This window comes from Mus caroli, chromosome 6, assembly GCF_900094665.2.
Source record: "Mus caroli chromosome 6, CAROLI_EIJ_v1.1, whole genome shotgun sequence".
Lineage (NCBI taxonomy): Eukaryota > Metazoa > Chordata > Mammalia > Rodentia > Muridae > Mus > Mus caroli.
The window spans coordinates 92,070,027-92,078,335 of record NC_034575.1 but is presented as its reverse complement, the minus strand read 5'-3'; positions in this window follow the sequence as shown (position 1 = coordinate 92,078,335).

Sequence of the window (8,309 nt, the reverse complement as noted above, 5' to 3'; positions counted from 1 at the left end):
TCCCCTCCTATGACAAACAGCTGGTTATAGGTGTTCTGTTTGAGCTTTACTTTCTAGTAGTGGTGGTGACACTGGGTTTTGAGCATCCTAAGGATGTGCTCCATCATCAAAATCAACCTGCCTCCTGATTTGACTTGAAATGAGGCAGCTGTTTTAATCTGTATCCTCCATAATATTAAAGCAGGCAACCCAATCCAAGCCATAAAAGTGCTGCTCTAAAAGGAAAAATGAGTGAAGCAAACATAAACAGGAAGAAACATAGCCAAGAACCAGAAAGTTAGTCTAGGATGGTACAGGGCAACTCCAAACAAGAAGGCTCTGCTACTCAGCAACCAAATGCATCACAGGAAAAGCAACGTGGGCTTGAAGCAGCACCCCCTGTCCAGAATCTCAAATCACCCTTTTGTACTCACAGTGCTTGCTTGTCCTTAAGTAACAAATAATTCAAGTTAAAATAAAACAATAACAACAAATCAAATTACCACCTCACTCTTTCAAATGATGCTAACCTAAATGCTAGACGTTTGCATGATGAAAGCCATGCTGATTGCAATTCATACTTTGGGGATTATTTTGCATGCTAAGTTTCATAAGAGGAGGATCAGTTTGCATGAATCCTCTCTGAAAAGTAACCACTAAACACACATATGCCCCAACACAGGAAAAGTAAGTCTGTCATAATGTCTATCCTAAGCTAAACAGAAAGGCAGGTGACCAGGACATTGCAGGAACACTAATAAGAGAACATGAACAATTTCCAGTGAAGCCCGATGTGTACAACTGCAGTTGGACCTGTCTAGGACTAAATAAGCAATATATTCTCTATTTCTCACCAGTTCCAATGGCCAAAGGTTGAAACGGCGAGTATAAATAACAAGGACGACCTAGATAGCCAAAAATAGAAAACAGATGATTGTTACTATAAATAGAATTTTTTATTTCATAGACAGATTAAAATGATTAAAGTATGAGTGCCTTTAGAATACCTAAGTGTTTTCTTTTGAATTGATATTTCATTTGATATGTACAGGCCTATAAAAACTTCAAGAATTAGGCTTATGGATTTTTCTATATAAATATAATTAGAACCTTATCTATCAGTTTATAGTCTAGATATTGTACCACACAAAAGGAAGTCTGGGTGAATGTTCATCAGTTTGGGGGACATAAATGGAATGATATGAGCAAAAGCATAGTGCTATACCCAGAATGGCTCCAGGAATTAGACCTGAGAGGGGTAACGGAGAATAAGAAGGGAGATGGAAACACAGAAGATCTGGGACTAGGTTCTCTGATGGAGAAACTGCAGCACTCTGGGAGCTCAATATGTTTGTTATATAGAGTTGAATAGGGGGCCTAGGTTTTGTAGACATCTAAGTCAAGGAGATAGAGTTTACTATACAGCTGGATCAAGAAAGCAGATTTTCCTAATTTCCATAGGAACAGGAGAGCAGGCCATCAAAAGCAATGGAAGTCAGTTACTGCACACACTCTCAATATCTACACATGGACCACAATGATAAGTCATTTCTCTGACACTAAAATGAGCCAATCCAAGACAGATTAGATTATATTAAAGGCAAGTTTATTGTGAAACTGCTGTCAGGTGAGCAAGTTCACTGGCCCCAAAGAGCAAGGACAGGGATGTCTCCATGGGGAAAAGAGGGTGGGGTGGGGAGACAGTAAGGGGTGCACAGACATAGAGAGAAGAGGAAAAGAAGAGAAAGAGAGACCCAAATGTCTGGGTTATATAGGGAGGAGCTGGGGGAAGAACATCCCAGCCACTGCGCTGGAAAGTTCAGGGTTGGGAATGGGATATGCCAGGTAGGAACTAAGGGATGGTGGGAGAACCTGGAGGCCAGGTCTTGATATGTAAAATATGGACCTCAGTCCCTTTTTCCCTGGTTCAAAAAAACCTGAAGGCTTTACCATCCTCTGAGCATCACCCAGAGTGAGATGCAGGGGAGGCTTTGTCATTTCCCCAGAGTCTGGGCTTCTGGTCCTTGCCATGCTTGTGCCCATGTCAATAGTACACACTCTTCAGGAACTCGTCCACGCAGGGCTTCCTCCACTTCCCACAATGCGGGTTGGGCTTTGTACCTCAATTTGGGCTGTCCCCCAAAATGCCAGGAGAAATAATCTTGGATAATCTATTTTAGACCATGATTCTGAAAAGCAGGGAGGAAGGAGAGCAACATAAGTGCATTATGGAAATGCACTTATGTTGCACTGGAAAAATGCACTGGAGGTGTCTGAGAACCACAGGGGATGTCTTTGGGCACACTGTCTCTGAAAGCCAGGGTCTCACCTTCCATGGGTATGGTCTACCTCAAATATGAGGATTGGCTGTGGCTTTTGGAGAAGTGCTGAAGCAGGAGAATGGAAAGATGCTGAGGGACAGGGTGGAGGTGGAATCTATGACCTTAAGTTGAGTATGATGAGAAATGTGCTGGTCCTATCTGCCTTCGTATGAAGACTATGTGTCTGAGCAACAATCGAAACCCCCAGCTTTCTCTAAACCAGGAGTCATTGTGTATGGACGACCCCAGTGCTTTCCATACTTGTATCTTGTAATAGACCTCTCTGTAGGCTTTTCTCTTCTAGCTGTTTTCCTTCTAAGAAGGCTAGGCTTACTCCATGACAGGCTTCAAATTGGCAGTTGAGGAGACTAGGCCTAAATCTCTGTTTCTAAGAACTGGGCAAGTCTAGGCAAGTCCAGGCCTCAGAAGCTGCCCTGCCACATAGCCCGAGGTAAGGACAGTGGGTAAGCAGCAGTTTCCAAGCAATAGTTTCCAGACCCCCAAGCCCCAGCATTGGTTCTGGAATAACCCTAGGGATAGAGCCAAGATTAATATAGAGGTCTCCTACCCCTCCCCAGAATTCCCCTAATATACTTGAAATTGGGCCTGCAAGCTCACTTTGGGGTCTTTCCATCTTTGTAGATAGTAGACCCGATCCCCCCCACCCCAGCATGCTGGATTTTTGCAAAATAAAACATTTTCTGTGTTACATACTATTCAAATCTGGGGTATCATTCTTTAGCGAATCATGGACCCTTACATTTGGAGACTCTTGTCTGGGACTCACTGGCAAACCCCTGACCCAAATAGTGGGGTGTTTTTGTGGTCAGTAAGTCCAGCTCCCAGTTGTCTTTTGTCTTGTCCATCTCTATGTTTCTGTTTCAGGTTTAATCTGTGTTTCTGTTTCTCGGGCTTTAATCTGGAGGCCAAGAGGGACAAAGCAGACAAGTATCTTGTCAACCTGCTAGGGCAGGGCGACAGAGGGAATTCCTGACCCCCTACTGGAAGCAGGAGAACTTGTTCTCATCTAAAGTCTATGGGCTTCCCATGGGCAGCAAGGAAGACCGTCGGAGACAGCCTTTTCATTTTGTCTGTGTTTTCCAGGAATGTCCCTCTGTGTCTGTCTGTGTGTTTTCTGTCTGTGCTTTTTGTCATCTTGTACAATTTTTTTCTTTGATTCCTAGGATTGGACAGGCAGAAATTACCCCCCCCAGGGCTTGGTCCTGAACCATTTTAAGGACTTTCACAGAGTCACAGAAGACTCCAGTCTGGTTGTTCTTCCCTGCAAACTAACCATCTTTTGCGGGAATGAGTGTCCTGTCTATAAAGTAGCATGGCCTGAGGAGAGGACTTTCCATCTCCCCATCATTTACAGGGTGAAGGTTTCCTTTATGAGGCCTGGGACTATCTGGATCAAGTGCCATATATCACCATGTGGCAATACCTGGTGTAGAAGCCCCCTGTTTGGATGAGACCTTTTTTTTTTGTTATGGGCTTTGCCACATGACGCTAAAGGAGGGTCAGCCTTGCTCCCCCTTTCGGATCCTGAGGAGGATCTCTGTCCCTCTCCTTATGTTCCTGCTCCTGCCACCTCTCCCATTCTCAGCCAGCACAGGAGGAGGGAGGAGTGACACCTGACTCCTCTGACTCTCCTGACTCCATTGGGAGTCGACCTAACCCTCTGGCCTGTACTGCCTAGAGGGCTGACTCCGCTATGGCCTTACCCCTCTGGCCTACATGACCTCCAGATGCTCAGGAGGGACAATTCATGACATATGTGTCATTGGCCAGTAATGATCTTTACAATTGGAAGTTGCAGAACTCCCCATTTGCAGACCATCAGCTCTCACAGGTCTTCTAGATTCAATCATGCTGCCTCACCAGCCCACCTGGGATGACTGTCAGCCACTGCTCCAGGTCTTCTTCATGACAGAGGAGAGAGGGGATCCTGGGAATCACCTGGAAATTGATTTGGGGAGCAAATGGGCTACCCACTCAAGTTCAGAGTCCAGGCTGAAATCGATGCAGCCTTTCCTTTGTCTCAACCCAACTCGGATTTTAACACTGCTGAAGGTAAAGAGAGGCTCCAAGTCGGCTGCCAGATTCTGATGGGGGAGGGGGCCCTCTGAGGGGTTGCCAGATGGCCCACAAATTTATCTATAGTGAGTCAGGTGATGCAGGAAAAGAATGAGAGCTCCAGGAAATATCCCCGCCCCCATGCTATTGAGGGAACCTTCAAGAATCCACCCAGCTGGTGGCTTTCCAATGCCAGACTGGTGCACTTTAAGCTCTATTTTTGAAATCCCCCTCTTATTAGATATAACCCATCATCTGTCCTAAACCCAGCCACCCTGCTACCTGACTCATTCTCAGACATGCAGCATGTTTGCTTTATAGTTCTGAGGCTTGCCCAGAACATCATGTTGGACTTGGCTGACATACCCTGGCCAGATGTGGATTGTATCTACTTCAGGGATGGAAAGCAGACTCATTCAGAATGGAGTCAGCTATGTAGGGGCAGCGGTAGTAGACTTGGACTCTGTTATTTGGGCAAGTGTTTTGCCACCAGGAGCATCAGACCAAAAAACTGAACTAAAGTCTCTAACCCAGGTTTTAAAACTGGCAAAAGGAGCCATAGCTAACTAACATCTACACAGACAGCAGATATGCCTTTGATACAGCTCATGGACATGGGTCCATATACTAAGAGAGGGGATTGACTGCTGAAGGAAAAAACATCAAAAATAAGGCATACTTGCTTTATTGGAAGCATTATGGTTTCTTCTCAAAGTGGCCATAATTCATTGCCCTGGGCATCAGAAAAGGACATTAGAAAAAGCCCGAGGGAACAGCTAGCTGATAAAGCCAAGAAGGAAGCCACCCAAGCCTTCACTGCTAACATCCTTGTAGTTTCGCTGTCCCCAGCCATCCCTGAATATACTGTTGAAGACAAAGGACATCTGGTGAAATGCCAAGGAGTTTACAGAAGAAACAGATGGTTGTTGACCTCTGAAGGTTGCACCATCCTACCTAAGGAGTTTGCTAAGCCACACATCCATCAGATTCATCAAGCTTCACACCTGATCACCAGAAACGTAAGGAATTGTTGTGAGGGGCAAGATACAAAGTATTTGCCTTAGGACACTTAGATGAGCAAGTAATCTCAGACTGTGCCACTTGCCAGGCTGTGAACTCAGGCTGCAATCAAGGAGCCACTCCAGGAACCAAAATCAGGGGTCAACGGCCAGGGCCTAATTGGGAAATAGATTATACAGAAATAAAACCAGGAAAATATGGATATAAGCATTTGCTAGTTTTTATAGATACCTTTTCAGGATGGGTAAAAGCCTACCCTACAAAAGAGACTGCCAATGTAGTGGCAAAGAAGCCTCTGGAAGACATCATAACCGGGTGTGGTTTGCCTACCCTGCTTGGATCTGACAGTGGACCAGCATTCATCTCTCAAGTAACTCAATCTCTAGCATAGGTTCTGGTGATCAATTGGAAAGACAGTGGACCAGCATTCATCTCTCAAGTAACTCAATCTCTAGCATAGGTTCTGGTGATCAATTGGAAATTTCATTATGCATACAGACCCCAGAGCTCAGAGCAAGTAAAGAGGATGAATTGTATCCTGCAGGAGACCTTGACCAAATTAACGCTTGAAACTGGCAGTGACTGGACATCTCTCTTACCTTAGATAGGGCTGGGAACACACATATACTTTAGGCCTCATTCTCTTTGAGATTCTATATGGGAGGCCCTCTCCTATGCTGCCTAACCTCCAGTCTGATATCTTAACTGAATATGAGCAATATAAGTTTTACAAATCCTTGGAAGCCCTCCCTAGGGTCCAGAAACAACCCTGGCTGCCATCTGCCAGGTTTATGAGTCTGCTCCTCCCCCTAGTGCCCACTGCTTTGAACCAGGTGACAAAGTCTGGATTAAGACACATAACCACAAAACTCTAGGACCTCACTGGAAAGGACCTTACACTGTGATCCTGACCACACCTTTGGCCGTTAAGGTAGATGGGATCAGGTCGTGGATACACCACTCCCAGTTTAAGACTGCCAGGAGAGAGATGAGGTTGAAGTCCCACTGGAGACTTCTAGGTGAACTGCTACAAGAATGATGGAAGGTTACCCCACAGAGTGTTGATCCACTCACTGAAACTGCAACTCCAGTGCTCCAATCCTGCTTGTTTGCTGCTTACACTTTACTGCACCAGCCAGTAGCCTCCTTACTATATAGGCACCCCCAGGGGGCGAAGCAACAACTTTGTCATCAAGTTCACAGTGGCTGGCAGGAAGGCTGATTGGTTTGCTGGTTCTTAACTCCTCTTGCCCTGGACTTAACACAGAACTGTTGGTTACCGGACAGGGACTCTGCATTGGAAACTGCATTGGTACTTTTACCCTCAGCCTATTCCCACCTCTGCAACCACATTGTAACCCCTACTGTTGCAGGACACAGGCTGCCCCCAGAGAATGCTTTGTAGGTTTGTACCTCGGGGTTTACTCTATGCATTTATGATCTGGTTGTAAATACAACTGAGATTTTTTTATGTTCTAGTACAGCTAGTACCCAAAGTGACTTATTACTATGGGGAGTATGCCTTCAACCAGCTAGCACCTTCAAATAATCAGGTTCAAAGGGTGGCCATTTTCACTGTGTTACTAGGTTCTCTCCTTGGCATAGGGCTAGCCAGAGCTACAAGTATAGGGACCTCAGCCCTAAATACTTCAAGATAAAAATTACAGAACCCTACAGATGGTGATCCATGCAGATATACAGGAGATGGGAAAGTTCATCAATGCCCTGCAGGATTGATTTTCCCTTTCCTCCTGAACAGAAGTAGTGTTACAGAACTGAAGAGGCCTAGACTTGCTGTTCCTCATGCAGGGAGGTCTCTGTGCAGCCTTAGGTGAGGAATGTTGCTTGCATGTTGACCACTCAGGGGCTGTCAAAGAATCCACAGCCTTAGTAACAAAGAGACTACAAGACAGAAGAACAGACAGAAGACAGTCTTAGAGTTGCTACGAGTCCCTTTTCAATTGGCCTTCTGGCTGACCAAGAGTTTGCCTTTCCTCTGACTGGTTCTCTTATCCTACTGATGTTAGCTTTGGCTTGTGGTCCCTGAATCGTCAATGCTTTGGTTAAGTTTGTTAAGGAACAGATTTCCACCATTCAATTAATGATTCTCAAATAGCAATACCAGCTCATGGAAACATCTCAAGGATTCAAGATGACCCAAAACTGAAGAGGGGAATGAGAAGGCTAGGCTGACTCCATAACAGGCTTCAAATTGGCAGTTGAGGAGACTAGGCCTAAATCTCTGTTTCCAAGAACTGGTTAAGTCTAGTCAAGTCCAGGCCTCAGAAGCTGCCCAGCCACCTGGCCTGAGGCAAGGGCAAAGGGTCAGTAGCAATTTTCAGACTTCCTCAGCAATAGTTTCTAGAACTCCCTAGCAAGTTTCCAGATCCTAGGCCCCAGCAATGGTTCCAGAATGTCCCTAGAGATAGAGTCAAGATTAAGGTAGAGGTCACCTACCATCCCCCAAGCCCCAACCCCCTGAAATTCCTCTAATGTTTCTATACATTGGGCCTGCAAGCTCACTTTGGGGTCTTACCATCTTTGTAGATGGAGATGGGTAGACCCCAGCATGTTGGACTCCTGAGGAATAAACCACTCTTTGCGTATACATACTGTTTGAATTGGGGCATCATTCTTGGATGAATCGTGGACCCTAACACTTGGCTTTGTACCTAGGCTACCACTTGTGTTCCATTATAATTTTAGGATAAACAAATTTATGACTAAAGAAATTAAGCCCTTGTCTTAGTCAGGGTTTCTATTCCTGCACAAACATCATGACCAAGTTGGGGAGGAAAGAGTTTATTTGGCTTACACTTCATACAGCTGTTCATCACCAAAGGAAGTCAGGACTGGAACTCAAGCAGGTCAGGAAGCAGGAGCTGATGCAGAGGCCATGGAGGGATGTTCTTT